Raw genomic sequence first — 26,182 nt, 5'->3', positions numbered from 1 at the left:
AATTGCTTTCTTGAGGTCATGCCACAGCATCTCAATCGGATTGAGGTCTCTGACTGGGCCACTCCAGAAGGCATATTTTCTTCTGTTTAAGCCATTCTGTTGTTGATTTACTTCTATGCTTTGGGTCGTTGTCCTGTTGCAACATCCATCTTCTGTTGAGCTTCAGCTAGACAGATGGCCTAAATTTCTCCTGCAAACTTGGGAATTCATTTTTCCTTCGATGATAGCAATCCATCCAGGCCCTGACACAGCAAAGCAGCCCCAAACCATGATTCCCCCACCACCATACTTCACAGTTAGGATGAGGTTTTGATGTTGGTGTGCTGTGCCTCTTTTTCTCCACACATGGTGTTGTGTGTTTCTTCCAAACAACTCAACTTTGGTTTCATCTGTCCACAGAATATTTTGCGAGTACTGCTCTGGAACATCCAGGTGCTCTTGTGCAAACTGTAAACGTGCAACAATGTTTTTTTTGGACAGCAGTGGCTTCCTCTGTGGTATCCTCCCATGAAATCCATTCTTGTTTAGTGTTTTATGTATCGTAGATTCGCTAACAGGGATGTTAGCATATGCCAGAGACTTTTGTAAGTCTTTAGCTGACACTCTAGGTTTCTTCACCTCATTGAGCAGTCTGTGCTGTACTCTCGCAGGCATCTTTACAGGACGCCAACTCCTAGGGAGAGTAGCAGCAGAACTTTCTCCATTTATAGACTATTTGTCTTACCATGGACTGATGAACAGCAAGGCTTTTGGAGATACTTTTATAACCCTTTCCAGCTTTATGCAAGTCAGCAAGTCTTAATCGTAGGTCTTCTGAGAGCTCTTGTGTGAGGCATCATTCACATCAGGCAATGCTTCTTGTGAAAAGCAAACCCAGAACCGGTGTGTGTTTTTTTATAGGGCAGGGCAGCTGTAACCAACACCTCCAATCTCATCTCATTGATTGAACTCCAGTTGGCTGACACCTCACTCCAATTAGCTCTTGGAGATCTCATTATTTTATGGGGTTCACATACTTTTCCCACCTGCACTGTGAATATTTACATGGTGTGTTCAATAAAAACATGGTAACATTTCATTCTTTGCGTGTTATTAGTTTAAGCAGACTGTGATTGTCTATTGTTGTGACTTAGATTTTATGACCAGTTTGTGCAGAAATCCATATCTTTCCAAAAGGCTTCACATTCTTTTTTTTGCAACTGTATAGTGTAGTGACTGGCATTTTTTCACAATGTATACATGGCAGTCACCTCTAGGTCACATAGCAAATAGTGGTTTCTGCTCCATTAATACTATAAGGACTCAATCAAACTAGCAGTTGGGGGCTGTAAAACACTGTTAATTAGGTATTTTAGAGCCTCCCAACCGCTACCCCCTTTAGCTGCAGAGGCAGCGACCAGGGTGTACACATGTCATGGCCACAATGCTTTGCGGTGGCAGCAGGAATTATACCCCTATTTGGTGTTTTGGCTGAATACGACCCATTCAAATGAATGGGGCTGCTTTGCAACTCCCCGTAATAGTTTACAATGCATGCAGTTGTGGCTTGCTAGTGTGGGGATCAAGGGGTTAAAGCAGACAGTGAGGAGGCAAAACAACATCTCCTCCCCTCCTGTCAAATGCTATTTACAGAGTGATCTGAACGTGGATTGCTCTTCAAAGAGAAAAGCCAGTGTGACAAGCCCCAATGTAGCCAGAAGGTACAAGTGTGAGCAAAGTGTAGCATGTTGTGGCGGGCAGTAAATACATAGACTCCAACTTAGCCAACAAAGTTATATTGTAGAAAGGCTCAACACAACTTATTCAGGCCTGATTCATAGGCACACCTGTCCAGAGCCACTTACGAACTGTGACAGTAGTCTGAAGACTTGAAGATGCACAACAGCATATTCATTAAGGAGTGGAATGTGGCCTAGCCAGTCCAGACCACAAGGGGAGGCTTCCTAAAGGGAGGTAGACTTAGTCCCTGCACTATCCCTACTCCTCTGGAACCTCTTTTAATTTCTAAGCACTGCAACTGCCAGATGGGGATCCCGTCTGTAGGCTAACCACTTGCATAAAGCACGCCAAACCCACGAGCCAGAGTCTTAAATACACTCTTTCTGACAACCAAAGATGGCTTCCTGGAGTCACAAAGGGCACCAGCTTTCAATTAGACATCTGTTTCCCTGTGAACGCATAATTTCCCAGAGGAACAAAACTCCCCAAAACTTCTTTCTTCTCTGCCTCCCCACTTTGGTCCAGCGCTACCCGCAGTGGAGAGTACAGACTGTATCTGCCTACACCTGCGGTACAGACTGTACCTGCGGTAAAATGTAGGCATGTAGGAGGCACCATATGTCACTGCATGCTGAAACCCGCTGAGTAGCCACTGGGGCCCAGGCTGCAGCTTACATAGTTACATAGTCAGGTTGAAAAAAGACACAAGTCCATCCAGTTCAACCACAAAGAAAAATAAAAATAATAATATCATACAATCCCATATACCCAATTCTATACCCACAGTTGATCAAGAGGAAGGCAAAAAACCCCAGCAGAGCATGATCCAATTTGCTAAAGCAGGGGAAAAAATTCCTTTCTGATCCCCCAAGAGGCAATCGGATTTTCCTCGGATCAACTTTACCTACATAAATGTTAGTACCCAGTTATATTATGTACACTTAGGAAATAATCCAGGCCTTTCTTAAAGCAATCTACTGAGCTGGCCGGAACCACCTCTGCAGGGAGTCTATTTCACATTTTCACAGTTCTTACTGTGAAGAAACCTTTCCGTATTTGGAGATGAAACGTCTTTTCCTCTAGACATAAAGAGTGCCCCCTTGTCCTCTTTGTTGACTGTAAAGTGAATAACTCAACACCAAGCTCACTATATGGACCCCTTATATATTTGTACACAGGGCCAGGACAAGGGGTGGGCAGGAGGGATGGCTGCCCCTGGCGCAATGGTTTATTTCAGGGGTAGGGGGAACCCTGACCCTAACCCTAAGGGAAAGGGGGGCGCAGTTTAGCATCTTTGCCCTGGGCACTGGATGACCTTGTCTCGGCACTGTTTGTACATGTTGATCATACCCCCCTTAATCTCCTCTAACAAGAGTGAATAAATTCAGTTCCTCTAATCTTTCCTCATAGCTGAGTTCCTCCATGCCTCTTATCAGTTTGGTTGCCCTTCTCTGCCCTTTCTCCAGTTCCCCGATATCCTTTTTGAGAACTGGTGCCCAAAACTGAACTGCATATTCCAGATGAGGTCTTACTAATGATTTGAATAGGGGCAAAATTATATGTCTCTCTCTGGAGTCCATACTTCTCTTAATACAAGAAAAGACTTTACTCGCTTTGGAAACTGCAGCTTGGCATTGCATGCTATTATTGAGCTTATGATCTACCAAAACCCCCAGATCCTTCTCCACTATGGATCCCCCCAGTTGTACTCCCCCTAAGATGTATGATGCATGCATATTCTTAGCCCCCAAGTGCATAACTTTACATTTCTCAACATTAAACCTCATCTGCCACAAAGTCGCCCAATTAGACAGAGCATTGAGGTCGGCTTGTAAATTCGAGACATCCTGTAAGGACGTTATTCCACTGCATAGCTTAGTGTCATCTGTAAAGACAGAAATGTTACTTTTGATCCTAGACCCAATATCATTTATAAAGATATTAAAAAGTAAGGGCCCCAGCACTGAACCTTGGGGTACACCACTGATAACCGTAGACCATTCAGAGTAAGAATCATTAACCACTACTCTCTGAATTCTGTCTTTTAGCCAGTTTTCTATCCATTTACAAACTTATATTTCCAAACCTGTAGACTTTACCTTACACATGAGCCGTGTGTGCGGAACTGTATCCAACGCTTTTGCAAAATCCAAGTATATCACGTCCACCGCCACCCCTCTGTCCAAGGTTTTACTTACCTCCTCATAAAAAGAAATCAGGTTTGTCTGACAACTTCTGTCTTTCATGAATCCATGCTGTCTGTTGCTTAACTGCTTAAGGACCGCCTCACGCCGATATACGTCGGTAGAATGGCACGGCTGGGCACAATCATGTACCAGCGGACCCGATCACCGCTGGTGTCCTATGATCGGGTCACAGAGCTGAAGAAAGAGGAGAGGTATGTGTAAACAAACCTCTCCCTGTGCTTCCTAGTGTGGCTGTCACTATCGTCTGTTCCCTTTTATAGGGAAAGACGATCAGTGATGTCACATGCCAGGCCACGCCCCTACAATAAAAAAAACACACAACATCACACATAACCCCTACACTGCCCCCTAGTGGCTAACTCCTTCACTGCCAGTGTCATTTACACAGGAATCAGTGCATTTAAATAGCACTGATTGCTGCATAAATGACAATGGTCCCAAAAATGTGTCAAAAATGTCCCATGTGTCCGCCATAATGTCGCAGTCGCAATAAAAATTGCTGATCGCCGCCATTACTAGTAAAAAAAATTTTTATAAAAATGCTATAAAACTATCCCCTATTTTGTAAACACTATAACTTTTGCGCAAGCCAATCAATAATCGCTAATTGCGATTTTTTTTACCAAAAATATGTAGAAGAATACGTATCAGCCTAAACTGAGGGAAAACATTTTTTTTTATATATTTTTGGTGGATATTTATTATAGCAAAAAGTAAAAAATATAGCATTTTTTTCAAAATTGTCGCTCTATTTTTGTTTATAGCGCCAAAAATAAAAACCGCAGAGGTGATCAAATACCACCAAAAGAAAGCTCCATTTGTGGGAAAAAAGGATGCCAATTTTGTTTGGGAGCCGCATCGTACGACTACGCAATTGTCAGTTAAAGCGACGCAGTGCCGAATCGCAAAAAGGGGCCTGGTCCTTTGGCTGCAAATTGGTCTGGGGCTTAAGTGGTTAAAATATTTTTTTCCTGCAAGAACTCATCTATGCAGTCTTTTATTAATCTCTCCAGTATCTTCCCAACTATAGAAGTTAAGCTAACAGGTCTATAGTTACTTGGTAAAGATTTTTTTCTCTTTTTAAATATAGGCACCACATTGGCCCTACGCCAATCCAGTGGTACTATTCCTGTCATTAATGAGTCCCTAAAAATTTGATGCAATGGCTTTGAAATTAAAGAGCTCAATTCTTTTAGGATCTGTGGGTGGATGCCATCGGGTCCACGTGCTTTATCCACCTTTATTCTGTCCAAATATTTCTGGACCATATCACTTGTGAGCCATTGTGGATTTGGGGCTGTGTCACTACCACCCCCATAATGGACATGAGCTCCCTCATGCTCCTTTGTATACACAGAGCTGAAGAAAATATTTAATGAATTAGCCTTCTCTTTGTCCTCAGTCACCCGCTCCAGATTATTTTGTAAAGGGCCTACATGCTCAGAGCTGACCTTTTTACTATTAATATATTTGAAGAATTTTTTGGGGTTTGTCCTACTATCTTTTGCAATCTGTCTTTCGTTTTTGAATTTTTGCAGCCTTGATTTCCTTTTTACATATTCTGTTATATTCTTTGTAATATTTAAATGACACTAGTGTTCCTTCATTTTTATATTTTTTTCTTATAGTTTATAGCTTTTTTAACTTTGGCGGTGAGCCACATAGGTTTTATTTTTAGCCTTTTAAACTTATTGCCTATGGGAATATACTTTGCAGTAAGATCACAAACAGTCTTTTTGAAGAATTCCCATTTCTGTTCTGTGCCCATTGATGCCAATATTCTCTCCCAGTCTAGGTCCTGGAGAGCAGCTTTAATCCTTGGAAAATGTGCTCTTGTCTCTCTGGCTGTATCCCAGGGGCACCAGCCCACCTTGAGGGAAAGAACTCTCTGCTCAAGGCTCATGCACATTAATTACCTCCCCAGTGACTTTCAGGACACCTACTTCAAGGGATTGGCTGGGACATGCTAAATATTCAACTGATCGTTTGAATTTCTCTGCCCCATGCCCTGGAAACTTCTTTCAGAGGCAGGTGGGAGGAATCAAACTCTCAGCTCTGGACACCCTGAACAGACTAAAACAATCAATCACTACTTCACTCGCAACAGTAAAGCCAAGAACTAACAGCTGCCTATATGCCAGAATGGAGCATTTAGATCACAGGGAGTATGAATGAGCCTTTATCATCAATAAATCTTAGAAGCTGTCATACAGGAAGATAATTGTACATATTAATAGAATCTATAAGACATGTGCATTAGTTTTCGTACGAATGCATTTTCGTCCGAATTTCAGGTATTTTCGTTATCGTTTTGACAAACGATAATGAAAGCACAGAATCCGAAAAACAAAAGATCCAACATAAATAAATGCTTTATTATTGTTTTCGTTTTGACACAGTTCGATACAGATAGGAGATTCGACGTGACTCTAACAATAACAATCTGTGTCTATTGAACTTGTATCATAACAGTCCATTCATTCACACAGGGGCAACACGACTTCCAGCACAACTTTGGGAGGCAACTTGGACACGACTTGAGTGTGAATCACAGCGTGACTTACAACACGACTTTAATGTAAAAAAAAAAACGGCATGGGTTCCTCTTCAAGAGCATACCAGGCCCTTCGGGTCTGGTATGGATATTAAGGGTAACCCCGTGCCAAAAAAAGAAAAAAAATGGTGTGGGGGTCCCCCTCAAAATCCATACCAGGCCCTTCAGGTCTGGCATGGATTTTAAGTGGGACCCCCACGCCATTTTTTTGGGTGTGGGGTACCCCTTAAAATCCATGCCAGACCTGAAGGGCCTGGTATGGATTTTGAGGGGGACCCCCACACCATTTTTTTTTGGCATGAGGTTCCCCTTAATATCCATACCAGATCCGAAGGGCCTGGTATGGAATTTCGGGGGACCTCCACGCATTTTTTTTCTTAATTTTTTTTTTCTTAATGCTAATGCTAATGACCTGTGTGCAATGCAAATAGCCTTAAAAAAAACCCATAGAAGACGTACTACATTAGAATCCTACCATAGCTTGTAGTCGAAATATGGGGAATGTATGATTGCAGCATCATAAGTGAGTTTCGCTGCTCCGTCGAATCTTCTTTAAAAATTCAACAGACACCATAAGCCTTCAATGACAGATTCGACCATAATTCATTTGGATTTTCGGACTAATGCAATTTTTTAACAAAAAACAAAATAAATAAAAATGAATTTTGGGAGTAACTAAATTAATTTATTTTTCGGACGAAAACTAAATTCCAAAACGAAATATTTCAGTCTGCACATGTCTAGAATCTATTTGCTTGCCCTTTACCTTCTTGCTACCCATGCAACGCATACAGGCAGTGACAAAATTAGTGGGCTTTAACACCCATGCGAGGTGTATATGCTCCCATGGATGGCTGAGGTTTCTATGCTGAAACAGCTCTCGGTCTCTAATAATGAGCTGGAGCTGGTGTTATGGGCTTCTGATCATGTGACCACTGTGACAGCCAATCACAGTGGTCATGTAAATAACCAGTCCTTCCTGTCCCCTAGGCATAAAGATCCAGTTAAAGGGATGCCGGGGCTGGGCGGAAAGGGGTTAAAATACACACACAAATATACAGCTTATATACAGTGCATAGATTTTGAAAGCCCAGGTGTAATTTCCAGCAGATTTCTCTTTAATAACATTCTGTTGTCCTCCTTATGAGCGGATATAATTTGCAGGACATATTGTATTTTTATGTTGCTCTTTCAAGTTGATTACTTTAAAAGCCGCCTGTATATATCACATAAAGGAAATTAAGCAAACATTTGTAACCATTTACTTTGAAATGCAAAGTGTATGCATAATAGGGCCATATGGTATTATCGACAGGCATAAACTTTTCTATAAAACGTCCGCGTGTTTACACAAAACATTTTTGTTTTCTGATTTCCATAATTGTGAATTTATTTTTAGCTTAGCTTCATGAAGACTCTATTCACACATATTCTATAGAATTTCAGTATTCAGTGGGGTTGCCACCTTTGCCAAATCCAAACACTTTTGTGGCACACACAGCATGTTGATGTAAAGGGGAACGCTGATGAAAACAGTTTCTGCTTACCAATGCCCTCACTTGCATTCCCCTCAAATTAGGGTTTCCAAAGCCTCCCTTACATCAGAGTCTGCAGAGCAAACCTTACATCTGAGTGAGTGAGTACAGATGGACAGGTGGACTCAGAGGCAGGAGACAGAAAGGATGCAAAGGGGTGGGGAACTTCAGTCATATAGAGTGAATAGTGATCTCACTTACCCAATGATGGAGACTCAGGCATTGGCATTTTTCATCCACAATGTATCTGCCAGCTGCTGGGCAGAGATTCCCCAGTGCCTTTCTGGACAGCGACTAAAGGAAAAAAGCTTCCTTTTCATTCACAATTCAAAGTTTACTATGCTACAGTTATTAATGAACACATCGGGTGATCGGTACCGGGGAGCAGGTTCTGTTCTGCATGGGGTGATCAGGGGGTGCCCAGGCACGAATGGCACACCCTGTGCACACACCTATGGGTACCTAGTTACTGGGGTAGCCAAAGTCCTGCCTGAATAATGTGTCCAGGTTTCGGGCAGTCTGAAACTCAGACACATAATGCAAAATCCAGACTGTCTGGGTAAAATCCCGGATGGGTGGCAACCCAAGTGTTCCGGCAGTTGTCATATCAGTGATGATAATAATTAATTCCTGAGAGAGACTGAAGATTTGCTCTGTCATTTGCTGACTATTGGCTGCTCTGTTGCCATTCACTGGTCTGTAACAGACTCCAGCTCATCCTACTTGTAAGGGATGTCAAAATCAGGTACCCCATATAAAAAAAGGATTATAGAGGTATCCCTTATAAAAAAGGATTATAGTTCTGCTAATGGAGAAAGTAAAACTCTTGGCATTTTTATTAAATCACCAGTAGATGTCAGCATAGAGTGAAAAGCCTGAATGACAGAGAACACATTTAAATGAATACTGCTAAAAATAGGGGGAACCAAAAAGACTGACCTTTGTTTCTGGTGGGAACGGAATAGCAGTTGCTGCCCAGTCTATCAGTCTGGAGGTCATTTGTTTGTGTCATTGTAGGTAAGAGGGAGCATATTTAAGGCTATAAATAGGGCGAAACTGATTAAACTTACATCCCTATGATCAGTAAAATCTCTTCTCGTTTCACCCAGCCCGCACACTGGAATTATTGACCATACTTTTAGCATATGTGTAACAAAATTGGTGCCCAATGTGGGGCCGGGTGAAGAAAATGAAAAAAGGTCACGGAAGTGGAAAGGAGCGGTTAGGCTATCTGTGGTGAAGCTGAGAAAAGATTATGTTATTAACCGTTGCTGCACGGAAATCACACATAGATGGTTATAGAAAAGCTGCAAGATGAAATCAGTGGGCACCTGATTCACCTGACAGTCGGTGATCTCATTGAGACTTGCCAGTTTATCAAGGCCCCCGAAGCAAGTAATACAATGAGGTGATAGATGAACTGGTCGAGACTGAAAGTAAAGAAGCGGTGACACAATTTCTCCAAGCAACTAAGAGATTCATCGTTGAGCTAGAGAAGAAGAGGGACAATACTGAAGCACCAAACATCAGTGAGAAAGACCCCCAACTGGAATAGCAATTAGCCGATTTGAAACAACAATAACCACACTATGCAGGAGAAGTTCCAGGAAATGTTCATAATGCTCAAGGAATGGATAAAAGAGCTAAGTACTAAAAGCAAGGACTCAAGTGACAGTCATTCAAAACAAGAACCTATTCCTAAGAACCTAACTTGCCAGAGGTGACAATCAGGAAGGACTTTAAGATTGCTGCTCAGATAGGTGAAAAGGTACAGAAAGACAAGCTGTCCTATACAAACCTTATGCACCAGATCGACATGGGACTACAAAAAGAATATACTGAGTCTGAGATTGTGGAAGCTGTGGTAAAAGCCATTAGTCCCAGCCTAAGTCTCAGAGGTATGCTGGAACTGAAGAATGGACTAACCCTAGTGCAACTTAGGAGAATCCTAAAAAGCCATTACAAGGAGGAAAATGCTTCCAAACTCTACTTACAACTGATAAACACCTCACAGGATAGTAAGGAAACTCCTCAGAATTTACTGTTCAGAGCTATTGAGTTAAAGGGTCGCCTGTTGTTTGTCTCACAAGGAGAAGGCTCAGAAGAACACGCCAAGACTGAGCTGATACAACAGAAATTCCTAAGGTCAGTGGGCACTGGACTGAGAAGTGACCACATCAAGTTCCAATTAAAGCAGTATTTAGACGATCCTTCCATTCCAGATGAGGTGCTCATAGAGAAAATGAATGAAGCCACTAATATGGAGATGGAAATGTAACAGAAGCAAAAGAAAGCTCAGCCCAGCAATTCGATGAAAAGACAACAGTGTCAGTCCAATGTCTTACAGTGTCCTCAGGAACCAGATGTCCTGACAATGACCTCCGACACAATATCTTGATCCCCACTAGGGATGGCCGAACGGTTCGCCCGGCGGTCGTTTCGCGGTGAATTTCGGCTGTTCGCGGTCCGCCCGATCGTCGGACTATTGCCGCCGTTCACCCGGCGGACTTCCGTGTTTACTGTGTAAAAGAACTTTGACCTATGATGACACATACAGTGGTGTGAAAAAGTGTTTGCCCCCTTCCTCATTTCCTGTTCCTTTGCATGTTTGTCACACTTAAGTGTTTCGGAACATCAAACCAATTTAAACAATAGTCAAGGACAACACAAGTAAACACAAAATGCAATCTGTAAATGAAGGTGTTTATTATTAAAGGTGAAAAAAAATCCAAACCATCATGGCCCTGTGTGAAAAAGTGATTGCCCCCTAAACCTAATAACTGGTTGGGCCACCCTTAGCAGCAACAACTGCAACCAAGCGTTTGCGATAACGTGCAATGAGGCTTTTACAGCGTCCTGGAGGAATTTTGGCCCACTCATCTTTGCAGAATTGTCCTAATTCAGTTACATTAGAGGGTTTTCGAGCATGAACGGCCTTTTTAAGGTCATACCACAACATCTCAATAGCATTCAGGTCAGGACTTTGGCTAGGCCACTCCAAAGTCTTCATTTTGTTTTTCTTCAGCCATTCGGTGGTGGACTTGCTGGTGTGTTTAGGATCATTGTCCTGCTGCAGAACCCAAGTTTGTTTCAGCTTGAGTACACGAACAGATGGTCGGACATTCTCCTTCAGGATCTCTTGGTAGACAGCAGAATTCATAGTTCCTTTTATCACGGCAAGTCTTCCAGGTCCTGAAGCAGCAAAACAGCCCCAGACCATCACACTACCACCCCCATATTTTACTGTTGGTATAATGTTCTTGTTATGAAATGCAGTGTTCCTTCTACGCCAGATATACTTGGACACACACCTTCCAAAGAGTTCCACTTTTGTCTCATCGGTCCACAGAATGTTGTCCCAAAAGTCTTGGGGATCATCAAGATGTGTTGTGGAGAAATTGAGACGAGCTTTGATGTTCTTTTTGCTCAGCAGTGGTTTTCTCCTTGGAACTCTGCCATGCAGGCCATTTTTGCCCTGTTTTTTCCTGATGGTGGAGGCATGAACGCTGACCTTAACTGAGGCAAGTGAGGCCTGCAGTTCCTTGGACGTTGTTGTGGGGTCTTTTGTGACCTCTTGGATGAGTCGTCGCTGCGCTCTTGGGGTAATTTTGGGCGGCCGGCCACTCCTGGGAAGGTTCACCACTGTTCCATGTCTTCGCCATTTGTGGATAATGGCTCTCACTGTGGTTCGCTGGATTCCCAAAGCTTTGGAAATGGCTTTATAACCCTTTCCAGACTGATAGATCTCAATTACTTTCTTTCTCAATTGTTTCTGAATTTCTTTGGGTCTCGGCATGATGTGTAGCTTTTAAGGATCTTCTGGTGGACCTTACTGTGTCAAGCAGCTCCTATTTAAGTGATGCCTTGATTGTGAACAGGTGTGGCAATAATCAGGCCTGGGTGTGGCTAGAGAAATTGAACTCAGGTGTGGAAAACCACAGTTATAGTATGTTTTAACAAGGGGGGCAATCACTTTTTCACACAGGGCCATGATGGTTTGGATTTTTTTTCACCTTTAATAATAAACACCTTCATTTACAAATTGCATTTTGTGTTTACTTGTGTTGTCCTTGACTATTGTTTAAATTGGTTTGATGTTCCGAAACACTTAAGTGTGACAAACATGCAAAGGAACAGGAAATGAGGAAGGGGGCAAACACTTTTTCACACCACTGTACATCATGGGGTACAGGAAAGCCAATTGAGACATTACAGCACATGGGCACTTGGACATTCCCCCTAACTTATAAATAGAACCAATCCGGCGGCCATTTTCTATTCTTTCGTATGCCACTATAGGGAGAGGTTGCTGTGTGGAGCAGGGAGAGACTGCAGTGACCCAAATCGCTAGCTATTAGGTCCACAAAAGTTCTTTTCAGGGCTGGTATGGTATAGGTGTTAGGTGTAGTTCAGGATATAGGTTTGAGGCACTGCTGTGCTAGTGATTGTTGCAGCAGCCTGTCTTTTGTCAGTGTAGAGAGAGGGACGGGACGCTGTGTACAGCAGGGACAGTCAGTTTAATCATTAGCTGCTACTATTAGGTCCACAAAAGTCCTTTTCAGGACTGGTATGGTAAAGTAGTACAGGATATAGTTTTGAGTGCTATTTAAGTTATTGTTCCAGCAGCCTGTGTTTTGTCAGTTTAAATAGGGACAGGCAGGAAGCTGTGTGTGGCAGTGAGGGACAGTCAGTTTAATCAGTAGCTGTTACTATTAGGTCAACAAAGGTTCTTTTCAGGACTGGTATGGTAATAGGCTTGTACACGTATAATATTCTTTCTTCCAAATATAGAAAGAATATTATACTTGACTGCTGCCCTTCTGCTGCAGTAGTCCTTTATGAGTATAGGGACTGAGGTACAGTCTGCTAATCATTCACAACCTACTAGTTCCACAAAGGTCCTTATAAGGACTGGTAAGGTATAGGGTACTACAGTACATAGGGTTGAGTGAGGTACAGTCTGCTATTCCTTAAGGACTGGTATAGGTCCACAATATATAGGGTTGAGGTGCACTACTGCTGACTGCTGCCCTATACTGCAGCAGTCCTTTATCAGTATAGGGACTGAGGTACAGTCTGCTAATCATTCACAACCTCTAGTTACACAAAGGTCCTTATAAGGACTGGTAAGGTATAGGGTACTACAGTACATAGGGTTGAGTGAGGTACAGTCTGCTATTCCTTAAGAACTGGTATAGGTCCACAGTATATAGGGTTGAGGTGCACTACTGCTGACTGCTGCCCTATACTGCAGCAGTCCTTTATCAGTATAGGGACTGAGAGTTTTGTCACAGGGTCATTTAAAAAATGACAGGCAGAGGAAGAGGCAGGCCCTTCCGCAGGGGTGGTAGGGGTAGGGCAGGAGCAACAGGCTTGAGCCAAAGTGGGAAGTTGCAGAAGGTGCGTTCAATTACTTTAAAGGACGCACCAGACTTGGTTGAGTGGCTCACTCAGCCTTACTCTTCTGCACCCTCCTCATCCTCTCGATCTGCACCCTCTTATTCACTTTCTGCTATGTGCACCCCAAAGACACTACCACCAACAACACCACCACCACCACCACATACCTTCCGCTTGAGTCACAGGAATTATTTTCCGATCCATATCAAGACATTTCTGATGCGCAGCCACTCTTGGCATTGGATCAGGAAGAGGAGGTAGCAAGAACCACCACTCAGCAGTCTGACGACAGTACCCAGATCAGCCCAAGGAGGAGGTTGGTCCCCGGTGTTGCTGCCTACTCTGAGATCTCTACTTATAGCGGTGGGGAAGGTGACGTCGATGATGACGTGTCTAGTGATGTCACGGGGGTGCCCACAAGAGAGGAAGAGGAAGGGAGTTCAGAGGGAGATATGGACCAGCAGATAGGGAGGAGAAGCAGGAATAACTTACATTGCACAGGAGGGACAAAGCAGACTACTAATGTATCAGGAGCGAGGCATTGACCATGTACAGTCACATCTGGCGCTCCCAGGATGCCGGCACATGGCTCCGCAGTGTGGGCTTTTTTTAACGTGTCCGCTGCTGACAATAGTGTTGCCATCTGCAATCTTTGCAGTCAACGCATTAGTCACGGTAAGCCCATCACTCACCTAGGGACGACCGCCTTAAGAAGGCACATGAGCAGCCATCACCGAGCCCAGTGGGAGCAACGGAACACACAAAGCCACAATCCAGGCTCTCACCGTCCAGCCTCGTCTTCTACTTCTCCTTCTCCTCTCTCCTCACAATTGTCCTCCACTCCACCTTCCATCATGCCAAGCTCACGTTTTTCTGCAAAAAGGCAGGCTTCCGTGGGCCTAATGTTCGAGCGTAAAAAAATGATGACGCCGGATAACCCTCTTGCCCAACGGTTGACGGCTGGCTTGTCAGAACTGATAGCCCGCCAACTACTGCCATATAAACTGGTGGACTCAGAGACCTTTCGAAAATTTGTGGCCATTGGAACACCACAATGGAAGGTCCCAGGAAGGAAGTATTTCTCAGAGAAGGGCATCCCAGAGCTATATGGCCATGTTCAGCAGCAAGTGAATGTATCTCTGGCACACAGTGTCGGTCCCAAGATACATCTGACCACAGACACGTGGTCTAGCAAACACAGGCAGGGAAGGTATATCACTTTTACTGCCCACTGGGTGAACCTTCTGATGGCCGTCAAGCATGTAACCCATGGCACCCGTGTAGATTTGGTTTTACCGCCACGGATTGCATGCAGGCCTGGCTCTTCTTCTCCTCCTCCTCCTACTCCATCCTCCTCCCTCTCCTCCTCGGCTGACTCCTCCTTTTCCGCTGCTAGCGTCTCTTCCGCTGCGCTGCCCAAGCTCCCCAGAACCTATTCGACATGCCAGGTGAGACGTTGCCATGCCGTGCTGCGTCTGTTGTGCCTGGAAGCCAAGAGCCACACTGGCCCTGCACTCCTTTCAGCTTTGCGTTCACAGGCATATCAATGGCTAACACCGCTCAATTTGACAGTTGGTAAAGTGGTGTGTGACAACGGTGCCAATCTGCTTAGCGCATTGAAACAGGGCAAAATTACGCACGTGCCATGCATGGCACACATCTTAAACTTGGTCGTGCAGCGATTCGTTGTCAAATACCCTGGGGTCCAGGACATCTTGCGGCAGGCAAGGAAAATCTCGGCCCATTTTAGAAGATCTTACACGGCCATGGCTCGCCTTGCTGATATTCAGCGGCGACACAATCTGCCGGTCAGACGTCTTATTTGCGATTGCCCGACGCGATGGAACTCAACCTTCTATATGCTTGATAGGCTGCTCCAGCAGAAACGTGCAGTTAACGTCTACCTGTATGAACTTTGCGGCAGAGCAGGTTCTGGGGAGCTGTTTTTTTTTCACCGCGCCAGTGGCTGCTCATGCGCAACGCATGCAGACTTCTGCGGCCATTTGAGGAGATCACAAAACTGGTCAGTCGCAGCCATATCGCCATTAGTGACATGGTACCTTATGCCTTCTTTATGGAGCGTGCATTGCGTCGTGTCATTGATCAAGCTGTGGAGGAGAAGGAGCGGGAAGATGAGGAAGTCGCAATGCTGGATGAATTCCCAGGGGGGCTACTTTATCTGAGACAAGTGAACAACAGGAGTCTGAAGAGGAGTCAGAGGAGGATGGTGTCAGGGTGGATGAGGGGGAGCAAGAAGAGCATGCTTTAAACCTTTCTGGGATCCCTGTTGTTGTGCGTGGATGGGGAGAGGAGAATGAAGAGGACGACATTATCCTGGATGATGAGCAGGAGCCAGGCCACCACACCGCTTCCAGTTTAGTGCAAATGGGGGCCTTCATGCTCCAGTGTTTTAATAGGGACCCCCGTATAAAAAGCATAAGGGTCAAGGACCAGTACTGGGTGGCAACGTACTTAGACCCCGGTACAAACACAAAATGGCAGAAATGTTACCACCGTCACAGAGGGCTATCAGAATGGAGCACTTCCAGGCCATGCTTCGAGAAATGCTGCATTCTGCTTTTGCGTGCGCTGGCAGAAGAGCAATTCCCACTCCCAGAGAAGAAGTTGCGGGTACCAATCCAACAGCGCCTGCAAGAAGAGGCCGGTTTGAAGATGTGTTAGTGACTTCGGATATGAGGTCATTCTTTCAGCCGACCCATCGACAGGTGTCATCCGGATCCAGCATCAGGGAACGCCTAGACCGCCAGGTGTCCGACTACATCGGGTTAACGGCCGATGTGGACGCTCTGAGGAGTGATGAACCCCTGGACTACTGGGTGGGCAGGCTTGACCTCTGGCCAGAGCTTGCCCAATTTGCAATCGAACTGTTGGCTTGCCCCTCGTCCAGTGTCCTGTCCGAAAGGACATTCAGCGCAGAAGGGGGGATTGTGACTGATAAGCGTTGAAGAGGTTGAGCGGTGTCATATTTCTACTGGGGCTGCTTATTATGAGGGGCTCCCACCATCCCTGTGCTGTGCTGATTTTCTCCTGGGGCTGCTTATTAGGAGGAGCTCCCACCATCCCTGTGCTATGCTGACATCCTCCTGGGGCTGCTTATTATGAGGTGCTCCCACCATCCCTGTGCTGTGCTGACTTCCTCCTGGGGCTGCTTATTATGAGGGGCTCCCACCATCCCTGTGCTATGCTGACATCCTCCTGGGGCTGCTTATTATGAGGGGCTCCCACCATCCCTGTGCTATGCTGACATCCTCCTGGGGCTGCTTATTATGAGGGGCTCCCACCATCCCTGTGCTAGGCTCATTATGAGGGGCTCCCACCATACCTGTGCTATGCTGACTTCCTTCTGGGGGTGCTTACGGTGCAGGTGTCAGTGCTGTATATCACGGTGCTGATGTCAGTGCTCTCTGTCACGGTGCTGCTGTCAGTGCTGTATATCATGGTGCTGGTGTGAGTGCTTTATGTCACGCTGCTGATGTCAGTGCTCTCTATCACGGTGCTGCTGTCAGTGCTGTATATCACGGTGCTGGTGTGAATGCTTTATGTCACGCTGCTGATGTCAGTGCTCTCTATCACAGTGCTGGTGTCAGATCACTCTATCACGGTGCAGGTGTCATTGCTGTATGTCACGTTGCTGATGTCAGTGCTCTCTATCACGGTGCTGGTGTCAGATCACTCTATCACGGTGCAGGTGTCATTGCTGTATGTCACGCTGCTGATGTCAGTGCTGTATATCACGGTGCTGGTGTCAGTGCTGTATATCACGGTGCTGGTGTCAGTGCTTTATGTCACGCTGCTGATGTCAGTGCTCTCTATCACGGGGCTGGTGTCAGATCACTCTATCACGGTGCAGGTGTCATTGCTCTATGTCACGCTGCTGATGTCAGTGCTCTCTATCACGGTGCTGGTGTCAGATCACTCTATCACGGTGCAGGTGTCATTGCTGTATGTCACGCTGCTGATGTCAGTGCTGTATATCATGGTGCTGGTGTCAGTGCTGTATATCACGGTGCTGGTGTTAGTGCTTTATGTCACGCTGCTGATGTCAGTGCTCTCTATTAGTGATGGCCGAACAGTTCGCCCGGCGGTCGTTTCGTGGCGAATTTCGGCTGTTCGCGATTCGCCCGATCGGCGGACTATTGCCGCCGTTCGCCCGGCGGACTTCCGTGTTTTCTGTGTAAAAGAACTTTGACCTATGATGACACATCCATCATGGGGTACAGGACAGCCAATTGAGACATTACAGCACATGGACACTTGGATATTCCCCCTAACCTATAAATACACCCGATCCGGCGGCCATTTTACATTCTTTCTTCTGTCACTATAGGGAGAGGTTGCTGTGTGGAGCAGGGAGAGATTCCAGTGAACCAAATCGCTAGCTATTTGGTACACAAAAGTTCTTTTCAGGACTGGTATAGGTGTTAGGTGTATATAGGTTTGCTGTGCTACTGATTGTTGCAGCAGCCTGAGTGTCTTTTGTCAGTTTAGAGAAGGGGACAGGACGGTGTGTGCTGCAGGGAGAGTCAGTTTCGTCATCATCATTAGCTGTTACTATCAGGTCCACAAAAGTGCTATTCCAGTTATTGTTTCAGTAGCCTCTGTTTTGTAAGTTTATATAGGGACAGGCAGGAAGCAGTGTGTCAGGCAGTGAGGGTCAGTTTAATCAGTAGCTGTTACTATTAGTTCCACAAAGGTTCTTTTCAGGACTGGTATGGTAATAGGCTTGTACACGTATAATATTCTTTCTTCCAAATATAGAAAGCATATTATACTTGACTGCTTCCCTTCTGCTGCAGTCTGCTAATCATTCACAACCCACTTGTTCCACAAACCTCCTTATAAGGACTGTTAACTTGGTCTGTCTAGGGTGCTACAGTACATAGGGTTGAGTGAGGTACAGTCTGCCATTCTATAAGGACTGGTATCGGTCCACAATACATAGGGTTGAGGTGCACTACTGCTGACCGCTGCCCTATACTGCAGCAGTCCTTCATCGGTATAGGGACTGACGTACAGTCTGCTAATCACTCACGCACAACCTACTTGGTCCACAAAAGTCCTTATAAGGACTGGTAAGGTATAGGGTGCTACAGTACATAGGGTTGAGTGAGGTACAGTCTGCCATTCTATAAGGACTGGTATCGGTCCACAATACATAGGGTTGAGGTGCACTACTGCTGACCGCTGCCCTATACTGCAGCAGTCCTTCATTGGTATAGGGACTGACGTACAGTCTGCTAATCACTCACACACAACCTACTTGGTCCACAAAAGTCCTTATAAGGACTGGTAAGGTATAGGGTACTACAGTACATAGGGTTGAGTGAGATACAGTCTGCCATTCTATAAGGACTGGTATCGGTCCACAATACATAGCGTTGAGGTGCACTACTGCTGACCGCTGCCCTATACTGCAGCAGGCCTTCAGGGTCATTTAAAAAATGACAGGCAGAGGAAGAGGCAGGCCCTTGCAAATGGGTGGTAGGGGTAGGGCAGGCGAAACAGGCTTGAGCCAAAGTGGGAAGTTGCAGAAGGTGCGTTCAATTACTTTAACCACTTTCAGACCGGACCATTTTGCTGGTCAATGACCAGAGGTCTTTTTACAATTTGGCACTGCGCTGCTTTAACTGGTAATTGCGCGGTCATGCAATGTTGTACCCAAACAAAATTTGCGTCCTTTTCTTCCCACAAATAGAGCTTTCTTTTGATGGTATTTGATTGCCTCTGCGATTTTTATTTTTTGGGATATAAACGTAAAAAGACCGCAAATTTTGAAAAAAAATGATATTTTCTACTTTTTGTTATTAGAAAAATCCAATAAACTCAATTTTAGTCATACATTTAGGCCAAAATGTATTCAGCCACATGTCTTTGGTAAAAAAAAAAGTCAATAACTGTATATTTATTGGTTTGCGCAAAAGTTGTCACATCTACAAACTAAGGTACGTTTTCTGGAATTTACGCAGCTTTTCGTTTACGACTGCCTATCTCATTTCTTGAGGTGCTAAAATGGCAGGGCAGTACAAAACCCCCCCAAATGACCCCATTTTGAAAAGTAGACCCCCTAAGGAAATTGATAAGTGGCATGTTGAGCCCATTGAATATTTTATTTTTTTGCCTCAAGCGATTGAATAATGACAAAAAAATTTTTATTTTTTTATTTTTACACAAAGTTGTCACTCAATGATATATTGCTCACACATGCTATGGGCATATGTGAAATGACACCCCAAAATAAATGCTGCTGCTTCTCCTGAGTACGGGGATATCACATGTGTGGGATTTTTTGGGAGCCTAGCCGCGTACGGGGCCCCGAAAGCCAAGAACCGCCTTCAGGTTTTCTAAGGGCGTAAATATTTGACTTCACTCCTCACTACCTATTAGAGTTTTGAAGGCCATAAAATGCCAAGATGGCACAAAACCCCCACAAATGACCCCATTTTAGAAAGTAGACACCCCAAGCTATTTGCTGAGAGGCATGTTGAGTCCATGGAATATTTTACAAGTTGCGGCAAAATTACAAACTTTTTATTTTTTTTATTTTTTTTCACAAAGTTGTCACTAAATGATATATTGCTCACGCATGCCATGGGCATATGTGAAATGACACCCCAAAATAAATTCTGCTGCTTCTCCTGAGTACGGGGATACCACATATGTGGGACTTTTTGGGAGCCTAGCCGCGTACGGGGCCCCGAAAACCAAGCACCGCCTTCAGGCTTTCTAAGGGCGTTACAGTTTTGAAGGCCATAAAATGCCAAGATGGCACAAACCCCCCCCAAATGAGCCCATTTTGGAAAGTAGACACCCCTAAATTTAGGGGTACACTAGTGAGACTAGGTAATAAATGGCGGGTGCCCTGAAACTATAAAAAAATAACTAACCAACCAGCGTCACCTGTAACAGTTATATGGTGATCACTGGTGAAAGGGTTAACTAGGGGGCAATCAGGGGGCTTTATGCGGTAGTATATGGGGGTCCCTGGCGCTATAAAAAGCTGCGGCGAACCTAAATACCTACCTGCCTAACTAGCGTCACCTGTCACACTAATACAGCGATCAGAAAAACGATCGCTTATTAGGCTGGGTTCACACTGGAGCGATGCGGGAACGCCACGAATCCGCGGCGGGTTCCCGCATCGCATGCCTCCCGGCGGCAGTTCACACTGCCCTATGCGAACTGCTGGGAGTGTCAGTGAAATGTTAATGACACCCCCAGATCAGTTCGCATATCGCAGTGCGATCTGCAAACTCGGATCGCATGGTGTGAACACCCATGCGATCCGATTCTGCTGCGGACCAAAAAAAGGGTCCCGTGCGAGTTTGCGGCGGGTGCGACGCAAATTCAGCCATACTATCTGTATGGCTGAACTCGAATCGCACAGAGATCGGATGTGATTTGCACTGCAGTGCGGTGCGAATCACATCCGTTCTCATAAACCGCTGCAATGTGAACCCAGCCTTAGTGACACTGGCGACGGGGGGGGGATCACGGGGTTAAACCTTTATTGGGGGGGGTTAGGGGGGTACCTTAGAACTAAAGGGGGCTAACCCTAACTGCCCTAACAGTTATTACAGTCACAAATGACACCCGCCGGGTGATCAGGGGGTTAAACCTTTATTAGGTAATAAATGGCGGGTGCCCTGAAACTATAAAAAAATAACTAACCAACCAGCGTCACCTGTAACAGTTATATGGTGATCACTGGTGAAAGGGTTAACTAGGGGGCAATCAGGGGGCTTTATGCGGTAGTATATGGGGGTCCCTGGCGCTATAAAAAGCTGCGGCGAACCTAAATACCTACCTGCCTAACTAGCGTCACCTGTCACACTAATACAGCGATCAGAAAAAAGAGCCACACTGGCCCGGCACTCCTTTCAGCTTTGCGTTCACAGGCAGATCAGTGGCTAACACCGCTCAATTTGACAGTTGGTAAAGTGGTGTGTGACAACGGTGCCAATCTGCTTAGCGCATTGAAACAGGGCAAAATCATGCACGTGCCATGCATGGCACACGTCTTAAACTTGGTCGTGCAGCGATTTCTTGTCAAATACCCTGGGGTCCAGGACATCTTGCGGCAGGCAAGGAAAATCTCGGCCCATTTCAGAAGATCTTACACGCCCATGGCTCGCCTTGCTGACATTCATACAATCTGCCGGTCAGACGTCTTATTTGCGTTTGCCCGACGCGATGGAACTCAACCTTCTATATGCTTGATAGGCTGCTCCAGCAGAAACGTGCAGTTAACGTCTACCTGTATGAACTCTGCGGCAGAACCGGTTCTGGGGAGCTGGGGGTTTTTTCACCGCGCCAGTGGCTGCTCATGCGCGAAGCATGCAGACTTCTGCGCCCATTTGAGGAGATCACCAAACTGGTCAGTCGCAGCTATGGCGCCATCAGAGACATGGTACCTTATGCCTTCTTTATGGAGCGTGCATTGCGTCGTGTCATTGATCAAGCTGTGGAGGAGCAAGAGCGGTAAGATGAGGAAGTCGCAATGCTGGATGAATTCCCAGGGGGGGCTACTCTATCTGAGACAAGTCAACAACAGGAGTCTGAAGAGGAGTCAGAGGAGGATGGTGCCGGGGCGGATGAGGAGGAGCAAGAAGAGCATGCTTTAAACCTTTCTGGGATCCCTGTTGTGCGTGGATGGGGAGAGGAGAATGAAGAGGACGACATTATCCTGGATGATGAGCAGGAGCCAGGCCACCACACCGCTTCCACTTTAGTGCAAATGGGGGCCTTCATGCTCCAGTGTTTTAATAGGGACCCCCGTATAAAAAGCATAAGGGTCAAGGACCAGTACTGGGTGGCAACGTACTTAGACCCCCGGTACAAACACAAAATGGCAGAAATGTTACCGCCGTCACAGAGGGCTGGCAGAATGCAGCACTTCCAGGCCTTGCTTCGAGAAATGCTGCATTCTGCCTTTGCGTGCGCTGGCAGAGGAGCAATTCCCACTCCCAGAGAAGGAGTTGCGGGTACCAATCCAACAGCGCCTGCAAGAAGAGGCCGGTTTGAAGATGTGTTGGTGACTTCGGATATGAGGTCATTCTTTCAGCCGACCCATCGACAGGTGTCATCCGGATCCAGCATCAGGGAACGCCTAGACCGTCAGGTGTCCGACTACATCGGGTTAACGGCCGATGTGGACGCTCTGAGGAGTGATGAACCCCTGGACTACTGGGTGGGCAGGCTTGACCTCTGGCCAGAGCCTGCCCAATTTGCAATCGAACTGTTGGCTTGCCCCTCATCCAGTGTCCTGTCCGAAAGGACGTTCAGCGCAGCAGGGGGGATCGTGACCGATAAGCGTACTCGCCTAGCTCACGACAGTGATAACTACCTCACATTTCTAAAAATGAATGAGGCATGGATCTCGGAGGAATTCAACACATGTGACCAGTAGACCATGTATATGTCTATAAACAATTTTTTTAAACGAGCACAAAGACCTTCTTTCTTCATTTGGCTCACTTCCTTGTCCAAAAAAAGCACACCGTACTATATGCCCGTACCCTCCTGTTTGAAGAGGTTGAGCGGTGTCATATTTCTACTGGGGCTGCTTATTATGAGGGGCTCCCACCATCCCTGTGCTGTGCTGACTTCCTCCTGGGGCTGCTTATTATGAGGGTCTCCCACCATCCCTGTGCTGTGCTGACTTCCTCCTGGGGCTGTACCTCTGCTGTGCATATTTTGAGGTGCTCCCACCATCCCTGTGCTATGCTCATTATGAGGGGCTCCCACCATCCCTGTGCTGTGCTGACATCCTCCTGGGGCTGCTTATTATGAGGGACTCCCACCATCCCTGTGCTATGCTGACATCCTCCTGGGGCTGCTTATTATGAGGGTCTCCCACCATCCCTGTGCTGTGCTGACTTCCTCCTGGGGCTGTACCTCTGCTGTGCATATTTTGAGGTGCTCCCACCATCCCTGTGCTATGCTCATTATGAGGGGCTCCCACCATCCCTGTGCTATGCTGACATCCTCCTGGGGCTGCTTATTATGAGGGTCTCCCACCAACCCTGTGCTATGCTGACATCCTACTGGGGCTGCTTATTATGAGGGGCTCCCACCATCCCTGTGCTATGCTGACATCCTCCTGGGGCTGCTTATTATGAGGGGCTCCCACCATCCCTGTGCTATGCTGACATCCTCCTGGGGCTGCTTATTATGAGGGGCTCCCACCATACCTGTGCTATGCTGACATCCTCCTGGGGCTGCTTATTATGAGGGGCTCCCACCATCCCTGTGCTATGCTCATTATGAGGGGCTCCCACCATACCTGTGCTATGCTGACTTCCTCCTGGGGGTGCTTACGGTGCAGATGTCAGTGCTGTATATCACGGTGCTGATGTCAGTGCTCTCTATCACGGTGCTGCTGTCAGTGCTGTATATCACGGTGCTGGTGTGAGTGCTTTATGTCACGCTGCTGATGTCAGTGCTCTCTATCACGGTGCTGCTGTCAGTGCTGTATATCACGGTGCTGGTGTGAGTGCTTTATGTCACGCTGCTGATGTCAGTGCTCTCTATCACGGTGCTGCTGTCAGTGCTGTATATCACGGTGCTGGTGTGAGTGCTTTATGTCACGCTGCTGATGTCAGTGCTCTCTATCGCGGTGCTGTTGTCAGATGATTCTATCACGGTGCAGATGTCATTGCTGTATGTCACGCTGCTAGTGATCATCTCCTGCACCCTCTTCTTTGCCTACCCTGGTCCCAGACCTTCCCTCTCCTTCATTGCCTTCATGCGCTCCACAGTCCTGAATTGTCACAACAATTTCTTATATAAAAAAAAGAATGCTTGTAGTTGTCGATCTCAGGTTCACCTCATACATGTGTTATGTCATTGGCCATGTGGTGGGACTATGTTTGCACAGCTATTAATTATTTTGTGGCTGCAAATTTGACCTGTAGGTTTGCGAAGTTCGCCTCCCATTGAAGTCAATGGGGCCCGCCGCGAACGTTATGGTTCGCGAACTATCGGCCGCGTTCGCGAAACGTCCCGTCGGAAGTTCGTCCATCACTACTCTCTATCATGGTGCTGGTGTCAGATCACTCTATCACGGTGCAGGTGTCATTGCTGTATGTCATGCTGCTGATGTCAGTGCTCTCTATCACGGTGCTGGTGTCAGATTACTCTATCACGGTGCAGGTGTCATTGCTGTATGTCACGCTGCTGGTGATCATCTCCTGCACCCTCTTCTTTGCCTACCCTGACCTTCCCTCTCCTCCATTGCCTTCATGCGCTCCACAGTTCTGAATTGTCACAATTTCACATATAAAAAAAGAATGCTTGTAGTTGTCGATCCCAGATTCACCTCATAGATGTGTTATGTCATTGGCCATGTGGTGGGACTATGTTTGCACAGCTAGTAATTATTTTGTGGCTGCAAATTTGACCTGTAGGTTTGCAAAGTTTGCCTCCCATTGAAGTCAATGGGGCCCGCCGTGAACATTACGGTTCGCGAACTATCGGCGGCGTTCGCGAAACTTCCCGTCGGAAGTTCGTCCATCACTAATCGCCCACCACAAGCAAGTAGCCCATCCATCCAACAGCTATCAAAGTGCAACTCTGAACTGGAAAAGCTGATGCTCCAGATGCAAAAAGAGATGATAGAGATGAAAACACTCCTCCAAGGTTCGAAAATTCGACGAGATCATGAATTCAGAGGGATACAGGTAACAGTGAGCATGAGCAATGTATTTTGTCAATCTTGTAAAACAACTGATCAGAGAACTGCTTGTGACCATTGCTTTAACTGTGGTCAATCTGGATATTTAGAGAGATACTCCAAAATGACCAGACCCAACCAGTTAAGTGGGAGAGCATTGCTGTCCAGGGACCGACAGTAACCTGTGCTAGAACCAATCCTGTGTCCCAAAGTGCAACTCTTGTTGTTAGCAAATCAACAAGCTCTCAAACCACCACAATCAGTGCCATGGCTTGAAGAGTGAACCCAGATCCCTTCAAAGGGTACCCAACCACAATAACCAAAGATCCTACCCATGGGCGTCTTTACTATTGCTTGGACCCTGGGCAGACATTTTCTTGCCCCCCCCATGCAATTTTGTGCTCTACCTGCTCTGAGACATACAATAGCAGCTAGACTCAAAATCAGTTTACTAAATCAGATCAGGCAGTGATTGCTAGAGGTTACAAAATATCATTACCACTCACTGACTGGCTGCTAGAGGTCACAGCACATATTATGGATCACTGATTTAGTTGCTACAGGTTACAGAACATGACTTCTGCTTATTAATTGGTTGCTATAGATCACTGTACATCAATACTGCTCACTGATTAGTTGCTAGAGGTTACTGCACTTTAGTACTGCTCACTGATTGGTTGCTAGAATGTACTCAGGGAGGCATGATATAAAAATGAATGCCGCCTCTATTTATATATCAATGTAGACGGTCCAACACTATTAACATATTAATGCTGCCGCTATTTACATGTAAACACAGGGTCTGCAGGTGAGTCATCTGTACATGACAATAGGGCAGAGCTGGGCAGCATTAGTAACAGAACTTCACAGTGAGATATCGGGACACAGCACAAGAATTTAAACTGGGATAGTTGGCAAGTATGAGGCAGCTGCTTTGGGCCCCAAAACAATGACGGGGCCCAGGGCAGCTGTCCCTTTTGCCCTGCCTTAAAGACAGCCCTGATCCTACCAGGTGGCTGAGGAAGTGGCAACTCACGCGGACGGGATTACTGTGAGACAAAGCAGCAAGTTACTG

The sequence above is a fragment of the Lithobates pipiens genome, unplaced genomic scaffold (genome assembly GCF_037356315.1).
Source record: "Lithobates pipiens isolate NorthernLeopardFrog02 unplaced genomic scaffold, aLitPip1_a1.2 Scaffold_8, whole genome shotgun sequence".
Lineage (NCBI taxonomy): Eukaryota > Metazoa > Chordata > Amphibia > Anura > Ranidae > Lithobates > Lithobates pipiens.
This window is presented reverse-complemented; position numbering follows the sequence as displayed.